This window comes from Rhinopithecus bieti, unplaced genomic scaffold (genome assembly GCF_001698545.2).
Source record: "Rhinopithecus bieti isolate Rb0 unplaced genomic scaffold, ASM169854v2 scaffold_6513, whole genome shotgun sequence".
In the NCBI taxonomy this organism is placed as follows: Eukaryota; Metazoa; Chordata; class Mammalia; order Primates; family Cercopithecidae; genus Rhinopithecus; species Rhinopithecus bieti.
The window spans coordinates 717,927-733,859 of record NW_016805931.1 but is presented as its reverse complement, the minus strand read 5'-3'; the positions used below and the strand labels follow the sequence as shown (position 1 = coordinate 733,859).

The 15,933-nt window shown below is 38.4% G+C and overlaps 1 protein-coding gene across 2 annotated transcripts in view; it reads left to right on the top strand.

The window, feature by feature from the left end:
• Positions 1-15,933, top strand: part of PLPP1 (phospholipid phosphatase 1) — a 115,878-nt gene that overhangs the window by 72,125 nt on the left and 27,820 nt on the right. The gene's annotated exons all lie outside the window — the stretch shown is intronic.

Genomic DNA, 15,933 nt, shown 5'->3' with positions numbered 1-15,933 from the left:
CTCTTCACAGACTGGCACATGGCCAGCTCTGTCTCATACTTGACTCTAAAGTCATCAGTAGCAAGACAGGTATTGTCAGTCTGCAGAAGGATGCGGGCATTGTCCACAGTATTTTTGTTTTTTCTTTTTTTTTTTGAGACGGAGTCTCGCTCTGTCTCCCAGACTGGAGTGCAGTGGCTGGATCTCAGCTCACTGCAAGCTCTGCCTCCCGGGTTCACGCCATTCTCCTGCCTCAGCCTCCCGAGTAGCTGGGACTACAGGCGCCCGCCACCACGCCTGGCTAGTTTTTTGTATTTTTTAGTAGAGACGGGGTTTCACCGTGTTAGCCAGGATGGTCTTGATCTCCTGACCTCGTGATCCTCCCGTCTCGGCCTCCCAAAGTGCTAGGATTACAGGCTTGAGCCACCGCGCCTGGCCAGATTTTTTTTTTTTAAATAAGGTAACTTGGTTCAGATTGTGACAGCTCTAGCTCATCAGGTTGCCATCTTATAACACCCTTTTTGGGCTCCTTTCTGCATGCTGGGGCACCATTCGACATGAATGAAATAGAATGTTTAGAACTCAGAAGATCCAACTTTTTAAATTTATAGATGAGGTAAAAATAGAGGACTAAGAACACTAAGTAAAGCCACTAATTAGTAGCAGAGCCAACTCCTCATCTCAAGTTTCAAAATTGTCAGCCTTTTTATATATTAAGTTTACTTTCCTTTAATTGTTCAAAGTACAAATACTTTCTTGGGTAAAACATCTTTGTTTGATTTTTTTAGATACGATTTCCAGATAGTTCATTGTCTTTGTTGGTTTTCTTATAAGCAACGTGGGCCTGCTAGTAGCTTCAATTTTTTTTTTTTTTTTTTTTTTTTTTTTTTTGAGACGGAGTCTTGCTCTGTCACCCAGGCTGGAGTGTAGTGGCACCATCTCGGCTCACTGCAGCCTCTGCCTCCCGGGTTCAAGTGATTGTCCTGCCTCAGCCTCCTGAGTAGCTGGGACTACAGGCACGCGCCACCATGTCTTGCTAATTTTTGTATTTTTAGTAGAGATGGGGTTTTACCATGTTTTCCAGGCTGTTCTCAAACTCCTGACCTTAGGTGATCCACCTACCTTGGGCTTCCAAAGTGCGGAAATTATAGGCATGAGCCACAGTGCCCGGCCAGTAGCTTCAATTTTTTGTATTTAGTGGGGATGAAAAAAAATCTTATTTAACTAGAGTATATACTATGCTATTTGCTTGGGGGTTGGCAGTGAACCAGACATCTCTGGTCCCCATCTTCATGGACCTTAGTCTGACAGGGAAGATTTACATTAAACAGATGATGAGAATGGAAGAGAACTTGCTTGATGATAATGAGGTCAAAGAAGAGAAAGATCAAGCTGTTAAATGGCAAGCTTTGAGGTGTTGAGGAGGACTGATATGGGTGTAAAGTCTTAATGAAGGAGGGAAAAGTGACTGAAGAGATAAATAGTTGAGAAATAGTTGGTAGAAGGTGATATTGTTGATTTGAGCTTAGGTGTACAAGCATTTTTGTAAGAGGGGTAGAGGAAGCATGGTCCAGAAATGACTTTGATGAATGATAAAATCACCAGCATCAATACTGGACTCGTAAGGTGTATGGGCTGTGGAAATCTCATTCCCTGCAGGGGCGAGCAGTATCCTAGGGAAAGCTTCTTTGATTGAATGACTAGAAGGTACAGAGAGCCTTCAGGGAACAGTTTGGAGACACAGAGAAAGGTAGAGGAATTTAACAGTAGAGCCAGAATTCTAGAGTGTTCAGTGGAGGAGTAGGAACAGAGGGGATGAACAAATGCCTTGGGTGGAGGAGAGGAAGCCTATTGAAAATGAGACTGAAATTTAGAACAAATTATAAAGAAGAACAAATCGCTGGGTAAAAACATACCATGTAAAACAAAATCTGATACAAGCTTATCCGACCTGTGGCCCACATGTGACCCAGGATGGCTTTGAGACGGAGACACAAATTCGTAAACTTTCTTAAAACATTATGATTTTTGTTTGTTTGTTTATCATCAGCTATTGTTAGTGCATTTTATGCTTGGCCGAAGACGGTTCTTCTTCCAGTATGATGCAGGGAAGCCAAAAGATTGGACACCCCAATTTAATAGAATAAAATTATCATGATTTCTTCTTCCATCTATAGCTTAACCATATAGCCTTTGAAAAATGCCATACATATTTATGAATGCAATGATAAAACCGGCTATAGGATTACGGCTGGCGTGGTGGCTCATGCCTGCAATCCCAGCACTTTGGGAGGCAGAGGTGGGCAGATCACTTGACGTCAGGAGTTCAAGACCAGTCTGGCCAACATGGTGAAACCCCGTCTCTACTAAAAATACAAAAAGTAGCCAGGCATGGTGGCTGCATGCCTATAATCCCAGCTACTTGGGAGGCTGAGGCAGGAGAATCGCTTGAACCCGGGAGAGGAGGTTGCAGTGAGCAAAGATAGTGCCACTGCACTCCATCCTGGGCCACAGAGCAAGACTCCGTCTCAAAAAAAAAAAAAAAAAAAAAAAATCTATGCCTTCACAGATCTAGCTTTAGGGCTGAGGCAGGAGAATCGCTTGAAGCCGGGAGGCAGAGGTTGCAGTGAGCAGAGATTGCGCCACTGCACTCCAGCCTGTGTGACAGGGTGAGACTCCATCTCAAAAAACAACAACAACAACAAAAAACTACCCCCAACACACAAAAAAACACTTATAGGATTTAAATCACAAAGGAAAAAATAGAATAGATACTAGTTGAACCACTCTTTTAAATAGCTTTTTTGAGGTATAATTCACATAACATAAAATTTGGCCATTTTAAGTGTACAATTGAATAAACCGAATAAATTGTATTTGTAAAGTTATTTACCATTACAGTCAAGTTTTCAGATATTTGAAAAGCTTGCCCCTGAGTGTTTACAGTCAATTCACACTCCCATCTGCAAACCCAGGGTCAAGTTTCTGCCCCTATAGTTTTGTGTTTTCTAGAATATTATATAAAAGGAATCATACAGTGAGTACTTTGTTGTGTCTGCCTTCTTTCACTTAACATGTTAGTTTTGTAATTCATCCATGTTGTTTCCTTTTTCTCCCCCTGAGGTATATTGGATTGTATGGATATAACACAGTTTACTTATCCATTCATACAAATATTGATGGACATTTGGGTTGTCTCCAAGTTTTGGCTTTTAAAAACAAAGCTGTTTTGGCCAGGTGCGGTGGCTCACGCCTATAATGCCAGCACTTTGGGAGGCCAAGGCCGGGTGGATCACTTGAGGTCAGGATTTCAAGACCAGCCTGGCCAACATGGTGAAACCCTGTCTCTACTAAAAATACAGAAATTAGCCAGGTGTGGTGGTACACACCTGTAATCCCAGCTACTTGGGAGGCTGAGAGGCTGAGGCACAAGAATCACTTGAACCTGTGAGGTGGATGTTGCAGTTAGCCCAGATCATGCCAGCCTGGGCGACAGAACAAGACTCTTTCTCAAAAAAAGAAAAAAAGCAAAAAACAAAAAAGATGTTCTGAACATTGTGTACCAGTACAGTAATATATACTTTTATTTTTCTTGAACAAATATCTAGGAGTAGAAGTGCTGGACTATATAGCATGTGTATAGTTACCGTTCTGAGAAACTGCCAATCTTTTACACAGTGGTTGTACCATTTTGCATTCTCTCCAGCAATGCATGAGAATCTCAGTTAACTTCACATCCTTGCCATTATTTATTAATGGCCAGTCTTTGTTAATGTAGCCATTCTAGAGGTTTTTGTTATGGTATCTCAGTGTGGTTTTAATTTGTATTTCCTTAATGACCAGTGTTGCTGAACATCTTTTCGTGTGTTTGTCCATTCAGCTATTGTCATTTTTTAAATGTTAACTCTTTTACCCATTAAAAAAAAAAATGAGTTGCGTGCCTGAGTTGTAAGAGTTCTTTATATATTCTGAATAGAAGTCCTTTGTTAGATATGTTTTGAAAATATTTTCTCTCAATCTGTGGCTTGCTATTTATTTTCTTATTTATTTATTTATTTATTTATTTGTTTGTTTGTTTGTTCGTTTGAGGGACAGGGTCTTGCTTTGTTTGTTGTCCAGGCTGTTTTTGAACTCCTGTGCTCAAGCGAACCTCTTGCCTCGGCCTTCCAAAGCCAAAGTGCTGGGATTACAAGCATGAACCACCATGCCTAATCAACTTTTTCTTTTCTTTTTTTTTTTTTTTTTTTTGAGACGGAGTCTCACTCTGTTACCTAGGCTGGAGTGCAATGGCACAATCTTGACTCACTGTAACCTCATGCCTCAGCCTCTTGAGTAGTTGGGATTACAGGTGTGTGCCACCACGCCCAGCTACTTTTTGTATTTTTAGTAGAGATGAGTTTCACCATGTTGGCCAGGCTGGTCTTGAACTCCTGACCTCAAGTGATCTCACCTCAGCCTCCCAAAGTGCTAGGATTACACGTGTCAGCCACTGCTCCTGGCCCAACTTTTCTTTTTCTTTTTTATCTTACTTTAAGTTCTAGGATACAGGTGCAGAACGTGCAAGTTTGTTACATAGGTATATATGTGCCATGGTGGTTTGCTGCACCTATCAACCCGTTCATCTAGTTTTTAAGCCACACATGCATTAGGTGTTTGTTCTAATGCTCTCCCCTGACCTTACCCCGCACCCCCTGACAGGCCCCGGCATGTAATATTCCCCTCCCTCTGTCCATGTGTTCTCACTGTACAACTCCCACTTATGAATGAGAACATGTGGCGTTTGGTTTTCTGTTCCCGTGTTAGTTTGCTGAGAATGATGGTTTCCAGCTTCATGCTTGTCCCTGCAAAAGACATGAATTCATTCTTTTTTATGGCTTTCTTTTCTTTTATTTTCTTTTTGTTTTGTTTGTTTGTTTTTTGAGACGGAGTCTTGGTGTGTCCGCCAGGCTGGAGTGTAGTGGCGTGATCTCGGCTCACTGCAAGCTCCGCCTCCCAGGTTCATGCCATTCTCCTGCCTCAGCCTCCCGAGTAGCTGGGACTACAGGTCATGCCCGGCTAATTTTTTGTATTTTTTTTTAATAGAGACGGGGTTTCACCATGTTAGCCAGGATGGTCTTGATCTCCTGACCTCGTGATCCGCCCGCCTGGCCTCCAAAAGTGCTGGGATTACAGGCATGAGCCACCGCGCCTGGCCGGCTGCTTTATTTTCTTAATGGTGGTTTTTGAAGCTTAGAAGTTTTAAATTTGATGGAATCTAATTTATCATTTTTTTCTTTTATGGTTTGTGCTTTCTGTGTCCTAAGAAATCTTTACTTGCCTCAACGTTCTAGTAAGTTCTTTGTTTATTATTGTGATCCATTTGAATTATTTTTTTGTGTATAATGTGACAAAAAGGGTCAATATCTACTTTTTCTCCATTGAATATCTGGTTGTTCCAACATTATTGACAAAAAAAAACCCATTTTCACATTGAATTATGTTGGCACTTTTGTTGAAAATGAATCGACCATATACATGTGTGTCTATTTCTGGACACAATCTACTTCATTGCTCTGTATGCCTCTCATGTGAATACCATACTGCAACTTTGTAATAGGTTTTAAAATGAGGTGTAATGGGAAAGTTTTAACTTTGTCCTTCTTTTTAAAGCTTGCTTTGTCTATTGTAAGTTCTTTATGTTTTCTTTGAAAGGGCAGAATTTTTATTGAGATTGCTTCAAATATATAGATCAATTTTTGAAGAATTACCATCTTAATATTGGGGCTTCCAATCTATGAATATGTATCTCTCCATTAACTTAGGTTTTCTTTAGTTTCTCATGCCAGTATTTTTTAGTTTTCAGGGTCTGGGACTTGTATACGTTTTGTTAAGTATATTACTAACTTAATGCCATTGTGAGTTTTTTTTTTTTAATCAATTTCCAATTGTTTTGAGCATGTAGAAGTACAGTTGGTTTTCATATTAATCATGTATCCTGCAATATTGCTAATTTAACTTATTACTTGGAGTAATTTTATAGATTCCTGAAGGTTTTTTGCTTTCCCATTCATGTTGTGTGTGAATAAAGAGAGCTGTACTTCCTTTCTCTTCTATATTGCCTTTGATTTCTTTTCCTTCCCTTATTACACTGGCTAAGACCTCCAATACAAGGTTGAAAGAAGGGGTGAGAGCAGATTGCTTGTCTTCTTCCTGACCTTAGGAAAGAAGCACTTGGCCTTTCACAAATATGTTATCTGTGTTTTTTTTTTTTTTTTTTTTTTGTAGATGCTTTTGTTAGATTTTTATCATGAATGGGTATTGGATTCTGTGACATGCTTTTTCTGTTTGTTAAGATGGCTATATTGTCTTTCCTCTTTATTCTCTAATATATTATGTTAGTTTTTTGAATATCAAAGCAACTTTTTATCCCTGGGGTATATACTTGGTCATGGAGTATTATACTTTTTATATTAATTGGTTTGGGTTTGCTAATATTTTGTTAAGGATTTTTACGTCTATGTTCATGAGTTATTGGTCTGTAGTTTTCTTGTAAAGTTTTTGTCTAGCTTTGGTGTCAAAAGTTTCCTATTAAATGTTAGTCAAATTCATCAGTGAAGCCATTGGGGCCTAGAAGTTTATTTGTGGGAAGGTTTTAAGTTTAATTTTATTTTTTTAAACTGAGACAGGGTCTCACTTTGTCACCTAGGCTGGAGTGCAGTGGTGTGATCTTGGCTCACTGAAACCTTGACCTCCTGGCTCAAGTGATCTTCCCATCTTAGCTTCCCGAGTAGCTGAGACTACAGGTGTGCGCCACCACGCCTAGCTAATTTTTGTTGTTGTTGTAGTATTTTTTGTAGAGACAGGGTTTCACCATGTTGCCCAGGCTGGTCTCGAACTCCTGGTCTCAACTGATCTACCCACCTTGGCCTCCCAAAGTGCTGGGACTACAGGCATGAACCACCACTCCCAGCCTATGTTTTAAATTAAAAAAAAAAATTTATATTCATTCATTCATTTATTTAATTAATTAGAGATGGGGTCTTGTTCTGTTGTCCAGGCTGGAGTGCAGTGGCCCAGTCATAGCTTTATGGTAGCCTTGAACTCCTGAGCTCAAGTGATCCTCCAGCCTGAGGCTCCTACTTAGCTGGGACTAACGTACACGCCTTCAGGCTCGAATAATCTTTGTGGGAAGGTTTTAAATATGATTTCAAGTTTTTAAATAGATATAGAGCTATTCAGGTTATCTGTGTTTTTTCTATGAGCTTTGGTTGTTTGTCTTTTAAGGGATTTGTCCATTTCATGTAAGTTGTCAAATTTATTGGCATCAAGTTTGTCATGTCATTATACTATCTTTGTATTGTTTGTAGGAGCTGCAGAGATAGCCCCTCTTACATTCTTACTATTGATAATTTGTGTCTTATGTCTTTTTTTCTTGACTGATCTGGCTAGAAACATCAATTTTATTAACCTTTTGATTAGTTTCCAGGGTTTCTTTTGATGTCATTGATTTTTATCTATTTTTTTGTGTTCAGTTTCATTTATTTTGCTTTGATTTTATTTACTTTCTCCTTCCTGCTTTTAGTTTTGTTTTCTTTTCTTTTTTCTAGTTTCATAAAGTAGATGCTTAGATTATTAGCTGTGTCACAAATTTTGATATATTGGATCTTTATTTAACTGAAAATATAATTGATCCTTAAACAATGCAGGGACTGGGGCGCTGACCCCCTGTGCAGTCAAAAATTCACTTATAACTTTTGACTTCCCCATAACTTAACTACAAATAGCCTACTGTCGACTGGAAGCCTTAATAATGTAAACAGTCCATTAATGCATATTTTGTATGTCATATTTATTATATACTGTCTTCTTACAATGAAGTGTGGTAGAGAAAAGAAAATGAGAAAACCATAATGAAGACAAAATATGTATCTGCCAGTATGTGGAAATGGATCATCCTAAAGGTCTTTATCCTCATTTTCTTCACTGAGTAGGCTGAGGAGGAGAAGGAAGAGGAGAGGTTGGTCTTGTTGTCTCAGGGGTGACAGAGGTAGAAGGGAGGCAGGAAAGGCAGGCATGCTCAATGTAGCTGTTATTGAAGAAAATCTGTATGTAAGTGGACCTGCACAGTTCAAACCTGAATTGTGCAAGGACTAACAATACTTTCTAATTTCCCTTGCATCTTCCTCTTTGATCTATGAGTTATGTAGGGGATTTTTCATTTATCTTTCTGTCATCGATTTCTAATTTAATTTCATTGTGTTTAGAGAACATACTTTATATGATTAGAATTCTTTCAAATTAGTTGATTCCCATCCCTCTGGGCCCCCACATTTTTCACATACAGTTTGTTCTGGAGAATGCTCCATGTGCATTTGAAGATCTTGTGTATTCTGCTGTTTTCTGGGTGAAGTGTTCTATAGAAATCAGTTTGGTCAAGTTGATTGATAGTTTACTCAAATCTTATATATCTTTACTGATTTTCTTTTAACCAACATGTTTTATGAGTTATTTTTTGGGGAGCTTGAAATCTCTAACTACAATTGTTGAATTGTCTTTTTGCCCTTTCATTTGTGTGAACTTTGTTTTTTTATCTTGTGGCTGTGCTGTTCAATATGTAACACTTACAAGTGTTGGGTTTTTTTCCTGCTGTATTGCTCCTTTTTCTGTATCAGTGTATTTCTTTGTGTTTAGAAACATTCTTTGTTTTAAAGCCATTTTGCCTGATATTAATATATAGTCACTCTAGTTCTCTTATGCTTATTGTTTGGGTTATAAATTTTTCTGTAAGTAAAACTTTCAGCTTATTTGAATCTTTGAATTTAAAGTGTATCTTTTAGTAGTCATATCTTGCATATTCTTTTCAATCCAGACTGAAAAATCTTTGCCCTTTGATCAAAAGTTTAATGTAATTACCAATATGGCTGGATTTTTCTGCCATTTTGCTATGTGTGTGTGTGTGTGTGTGTTTTGAGACAGGGTCTCCTCTGTTGCCCAGACTGGAGTGTAGTGGAATGATCTTGGCTCACTGCAGCCTCTGCCTCCTGGGTTCAAGCAACTCTCCCACCTCAGCCTCCCGAGTAGCTGGGATTACAGGCATGCACCACGATGCCCAGTTAATTTTTGCATTTTTAGTAGAGACAGGGTTTCACCATGTTGGCCAGTCTGGTCCCGGACTCCTGACCTCAGGTGATCTACCTGCCTTGGCCTCCCTAAGTGCTGGGACTACAGGCATGAGGCACCATGCCCAGCCTTGCTGTGTATTTTCTATGTTTCGTCTTTTGTTACTGTTCTTCCTATACTGCTTTCCTTTGTATTAAACAATTTTTTTTTTAGTGTAGCAATTTAAATATCCTACTGACACATTATCTGTTTTTTGTTGGTTTCTCTAGGGGTTACAATATACATCTTCATTTATTTATTTAATTTTTTTTAAAGGCTAATACATGACCAAGCTACAGGAAAAAAAGCATATATGTATTAGTTTATTATTTACTTATAACCAAATGAAGAAAGGTGTTTATTTTCAGTGATCATAGATTAACCTGGGAGTTAATGATCTCCTTATTTTCTGGCATAAATATCCAAGCTTTTGCATGCTGACCATTTGTTACTCATTTTCATCCTTTTAGCACTCTTGTAACATAGGCATGGACAATAATATTGTCCCACTTTTATGAATAAAGATCTTGAAGCACAGTAAGGATTAGCATTTTGTTTTTGATTCTAGAAACTTAATAAAATGGAGGTGGGACTTTGGTCTCAGGGTGTTGGTTCTCTGTTTTGTACTTTTCCACCAAATGCCATGCCTACATCTCTAATATCTCTTGGATCAACCAACATGTTAATAAATTAGGCAGGAAAACTGTAATCTTTTCTCTCAACCAACGAATTTAAGAAAGTCATTGTGGTGATAAGAGTGTACCTAAAGTCTAGACAATGTAATGTAAATGAATTTTTTTTTTTTGAGATGGAGTCTCGCTCTGTCACCCAGGCTGGAGTGTAGTGGTACAATCTCGGCTCACTGCAACCTTCACCTCCCAGGTTCAAGTGATTTTCCTGCCTTAGCATCCCAAGTAGCTGGGACTACAGGCACCTGCCAGCACGTCCAGCTAATTTTTGCATTTTTAGTAGAGATGGGGTTTTACCATATTGACCACGCTGGTCTCGAACTCCTGACCTTGTGATCCACCTGCCTCGGCCTCCCAGAGTGCTGGGATTACAGGCATGAGCCCCCTTGCAAATTATTCACACATATATCATTTCTCTGGTTCAGGTACATAAATCTTATTTTGTTTTAGCTCAGAGATTTCTTGTGATATTTCTTATTGATGATATTTTTGTTTCTTGCATAAGCCATTTTGACAAAATATAAAATACATTATTGATTTAAAATGGTATAAAAATATTTTGTGATATATACATGTCATACTCATTCACTCTCTCTTCCTGATGTATATAAATTGGCTGCCATGTACTGTTACTTTGCACTTTTGACCTAAGTATACTTAGGCTTTTTACCTATTTAAAATTTCTACAGCCATCCACATTGCAAATGTCCACTTACAGTCCTGTGTAAGAGTTAGGAAAGCACCCTCTTTAAAAGCAGAATTAATATTTGGATAACTGAAATTGTAGAGCTGTATACATTAAAAGTAATTATTTAGCTTTTTTTTTTTTTTTTTGGTCTGAGATGGAGTCTCGCTCTGTCGCCCAGCCTGGAGTGCAGTGGCGTGATCTCTGCTCACTGCAAGCTCTACTTCCTGAGTGCAAGCAGTACTCCTGCCTCAGCCTACAGAGTAGCTAGGATTACAGGCCTGCACCACCACGCCCAGCTAATTTTTGTATTTGTAGTAGACTGGGTTTCACCATGTTGGCCAGGCTGGTCTCGAACTCCTGACCTCATGATCTACCCGCCTTAGCCTCCCAAAGTGCTGGGGTTACAGGCATGAGCCACTGCACCAGGCCTGTTTATAGCTTTTAATGATAAGCTCCCTTAGTAAGCTTTGGGGTTCTGAAGCAAGGAGCAAGGAAAATCAAATGTAGAAATGAAGTTTTAGAAAGACTTTGTATCTTCCTAGAAAAATGTAATTTCCATCAGTCTTTCCATAATGAGTCAGTTGTTGCCAGTTTCAGAGCTGTATAATATTGGCACATAACTGTGGGTATGCATTGCTGTTTTATTGTGGAGTATAGTTTGGCTGGATACATACTTTCCTATTATTTTTCTCTTGAATTTTAAAAGTCAGAAAGCTAAAAATGCAAAAATATCCAGTCTAAATATTGTCTATAGTTTTTTAGGATTATAGTGTAATCTGCTCTTTTAACTTATTTATCTCCACAGCCTGCCACCATATAAGCTTTTAATTATAAAATTATAATGCTTGACGTTGGGGAGAAAGGAACATAAGCACCCAAAATGAGTCATTTTTGTTGACTGTATGAATGAGTCAGAGTTACATGTAAGGATGAGAATATCCTCCTACAATTTTGGTTTTTGGTCTTGATTTTTTCCCATTGACTCTCTTTTTTCCCCATCATCTTCTCTTTCCTGCATGCAGCACACTTTTGCGCTCTGTCTGCTATTACTGATATTATAAACCTTTTACTGGACTTCAGTTGTAGTGACCCTTAGGTCTTAAACATAGAACTAAGAGCATAAGTGGACTTTAATAGAATACTTACTAATTTTATTATCTAGAGTTCATAATTTAAAATTAATATACAAGAATTTACTATAAATTTAAAGGTGCTGTATACTTGCAATATTAGAACATCCAGTTATTTAGGACTGCCATTACTAATGCCAGTGAGAATACCATTCCTCTAAGATTTTTTGGGGGAAGAAAAACTAATGAGCCCAGGTAGTTCCCATCTGTAGCTCCCTTCCCAGGCCAAGATTCTCTTTAGGTTCATGGCTCTTAAATTTTAATGGTTCATTAGAGTTATCTGGAGGATTTATTAAAACAGATTGCTGGGCCACAACCTCAAGTGCCTGATTGAGAAGATTCAGCATGGGGCCTGAGAATCTGTGTTTCTTCTAACAAGTTTCAGATGCTGCCGTTGATCTTGGCACCACAGCTTGAGAACTACTACTTTAGATTACCTGGATTATGAAAACATGACCTTGGATGACATCTACTTCAGGATACAAGGGTTTATATTTACCCTGTTAGGATAAATTTAAGGTCATACACAGCTAGCTAGTCTATTTGTTACTTTTAAAAAATTAAGACCGGGTCTTGCTCTGTAGCCTGGAGAGCAGTGGTACGATCACAGCTCACTACAGCCTTGACCTCCCGGGCACAACCAATCTCCCATTTCAGCCTCCCGAGCAGCTGGGACTATAGGTGCTTGTTGGCATCTATAGGTGCTGTTGGTATAGCCACTATGCCTAGCTAATTTCTGTATTTTTTTTTTTTGTAGAGACAGGGTTTCACCATGTTTCCCAGGCTGGTCTCAAACACCTGGGCTCAAGCGATCTGCCTGCCTCGGTGTCCTAAAGTGCCGGGATTACAGGTGTGAACCACCGTGCCCTGCCTAGCTGGTCTATTTGTGATAGTACAGTATAGAAACTATTGGCTGCTTGAAGAGATTTGCTTTTTTTTTTTTTTCTTTTTTTCTGGCTTTTATTTAAATTGCGTGTGTTTTAGCACAGGCCCAGTGTTTCTGATCCATTCTGAGTAACTGATCTCTGGCTGTATGAATCAGATTTAAATACAAAATTATTTTTATTTGGATTATGGAAGCCTTATATTGTTCAGATGCTTACTTGCAGTATGTATGATTGAATGTGAGAAATAAATTTCCTTTTTTAAATGCAACCCACATGCAGATAAATAAAGCTGAAGTTTGAGGAAATGCCTTCTATCATAGGAAAACTCATTATAACTAGACTGACTGGCTGGCTCTGGTACTTATGTACCTAGTACAACTGGCTTTACATTTTGAGAGAATGGCTGAAGAAGAATATGGTCTTATTGTAGACATTACTGGGTAAGCTTTTATGACTCCAAAAGATTCATTTGTTAAGGCATCTATTTCTCATGCATATGAATGTCAGTAACTAGACAGCCCTTTAAATCAGATACCTGTATAGTAATAGCAACATAATGGAATTAAGGGGATGATTTAAAAAGATCCTTCACTTTGTGAGAGGATATTAATTATTATTGTATTTAACAAGAATGTGACTTAAAGGTCAGTACCTCTTTCTAGCTCCCCTGTTCTGAATGTCAGTACCTGACAATTTAGGCTTGTAGGCAAAAAGCGTGCTACTTAGTCTCCAGGGAATATGTGAGTAAGAAAACCAATAATAGCCCCTGAGGAGTACAGAAATTTGCTGTACCAGAATGGCACCAGCTTTGCCTGGACCAGCTAATTTACTGACCAGTAACCTACTGACCTGTCTGGATCTTGATTTCCTGTGATGTCATTTTCTATTGGACAGACAGAAAAAGCTTTTGTTGATACAGAATTTCTAATGCCACTCTTTTAGGAGAATGAGGTTTGCAGAGACATTAGATAATATTATCTAGTAACAGTACTGTTCATTTATATAATAAACTTGGGAGATACTATAGGAGGGAGATATAGGATTGGCTAACTTTTATGTTTGTATTATGTTAATTATTTTTTCTTACATAATATATTGCAACTCAGAAGCAATATTTTGCTTCTGGGCTAATGTTTATAAACTTTTGCATGCGAAGATGGGCAATTTGTAAGACTTTTGGTTTATGGAAGAACAGAAATATTCCTGTAAAAATTGAGAAAATCTTCACATAGGCATTGGGAAATAGAATTCAGACAGCCCCTAAGCCCTTTCCTCTTATGGTTTGTGGTTTGTTATTGTGCTACTTACGTTTGTTTTGAGCATGTTTTTAAAAAAATACTTTTTTTTTTTTTTTTTTTTTTTTTTTTTTTGAGACAGAGTCTTGCTTTGTTGGCCAGGGTAGAGTGCAGTGGCGTGATTTCAGCTCACTGCAACTTCCACCTCCTGGGTTCAAGCGATTCTCCTGCCTCAGCCTCCAGAGAAGTTGGGATTACAGGTGCATGCCACTACACCAGGCTAATTTTTGCATTTTTAGTAGAAGTGGGGTTTCACCATGTTGGACAGGTTGGTCTCGAACTCCTGAACTCAGGTGATCCTCCAGCATCAGCCTCCCAAATTGCTAGGATTTCAGGTGGGAAATGGTGTCTGGCCTAAGACTTGAATAAAAAAAAAATTTATAACAGGATACACCTGTACTTAATCATTATGAATATTATTTACTCAGTTAATCTGACTGCCTGTGATCATAATGGAAAAAGGAATTTGAGGCATTTTGCACACACTATTCAAATACTTGCCAGATGTGTTGGGGGAAGATGCATTAAGTTCTGCTCGTTTAAGCTAATGTACTTTGACACTGCCCAAGATTTCTGACAAAAGAATGACGAGAGGGAAGTTAAACTGGACTTCCTAATGCTCCTCGGTTTTGATGAGGAAGTCCAAATTTCTAACCACTGAAAGGGGAAAATACATCAGGCAGTAAGGTGTCTAAATTAGATAACTTATGTGGCTTGATGTAATTTATTAGTATATAGCATTTAATTACATGATAAAGTATATTCCTTAGTTTTATTAATGTATTTTTATAACTGTCAAAACATAAGTTGTTAAAGTATACTTCTTGTGAAGCCATTTAAACTGATACTCTTGATGCATGTGGGTGGGGGAGAAGGTGAATTTGTTTATGACATTTAAATTTGAAAAGTATAAGGATTTTCTTGGATAATTAAATGAAACTTTATTATTCAATAGTTTAGATTCTACTTTAGCCAAAAAGGAAAAAAATCACATTGAATACTCTATGTTCGATAATGCTGCAGGGTGTTAAGAGTACAACATGAATTAAGATGTGATTTCAATCAGGGAGGATGGGAGTTTACCAGTAATTTTTCTTTTGGTGTACCTTCTGATTTTTTAAAATAATTAACATATCTTATGCAACTAAAAATATACTGTCAAACCTATTTAAAACATCATATTCTACCCAGCCTGTCCAGCTTTTGATGTAATTGGGGAAGAAGGTTCAGTAACAGATGATTTTAACATAACAGGTTGGGCTATGATTGGTATCTTCATTGAGTGCTCTTCAGAGAAAGGTGATCCATAAATTCAATCTAGATTTTTAGGAAAGGTTTCTTGGAGGAAACGGGCTGAATTGACTCTTAAGTAATAATTACCAAAGAGAGGTGTGGAGCTCATTTCAGGCAGAAGTGTTGAATAAACAGCATGAAACAGATACGTTGGGAACTGTAAGTAGTGTGTTAGGCTGTTTTGCATTGCTTTAAAGGAATATCTGAGACTGGGTAATTAATAAATGAGGTTTATTTTGGCTTATGGTTCTGTAGGCTGTGTAGGCATGGCACCAACATCTGCTTGGCTTCTGGTGAGGGCCTCGGGAAGCTTACAGTCATGGTGGGAGGTGAAGGAGGAAGCAGGCATATCACATGGCATGTGAGCAACAGGGAAAGAGAAGGTCCTAGACTCTTTGAAACAACCAGATCTCATGTGAACTGAGTGAGAACTAGAACTACTCATCACCAAGGGGATGGTGCTAAACCATTCATGAGGGATCCATTCCAGTGATCCAGTACCTCCCGGCTAGGCCCCACCTCCAACATTGGGGATCACATTTCAACATGAGATTTACAGGGGATGCCCATCCAAACTGTATCAAGTATTTTGTTAACTAATGATGGTTCTGGAGCTGTTGGGGCTTAGGAAGAGTGTGTTTACTCTTTGCTCAACAGTTTGTTCTAGTGAAGGACTTGAAGCAGGAGAGTAACAAGCTCATGTTTTTTTCCCTATACTTGTAAAAATTATTCAGCTTTTCACTCTTTAAATATACTAAAATGGGCACCTAAATGTTGTATGATATGACTTGGTTTCTTTTCTCTAACAGCAGAAGGACTTGAGATACTGAAGGA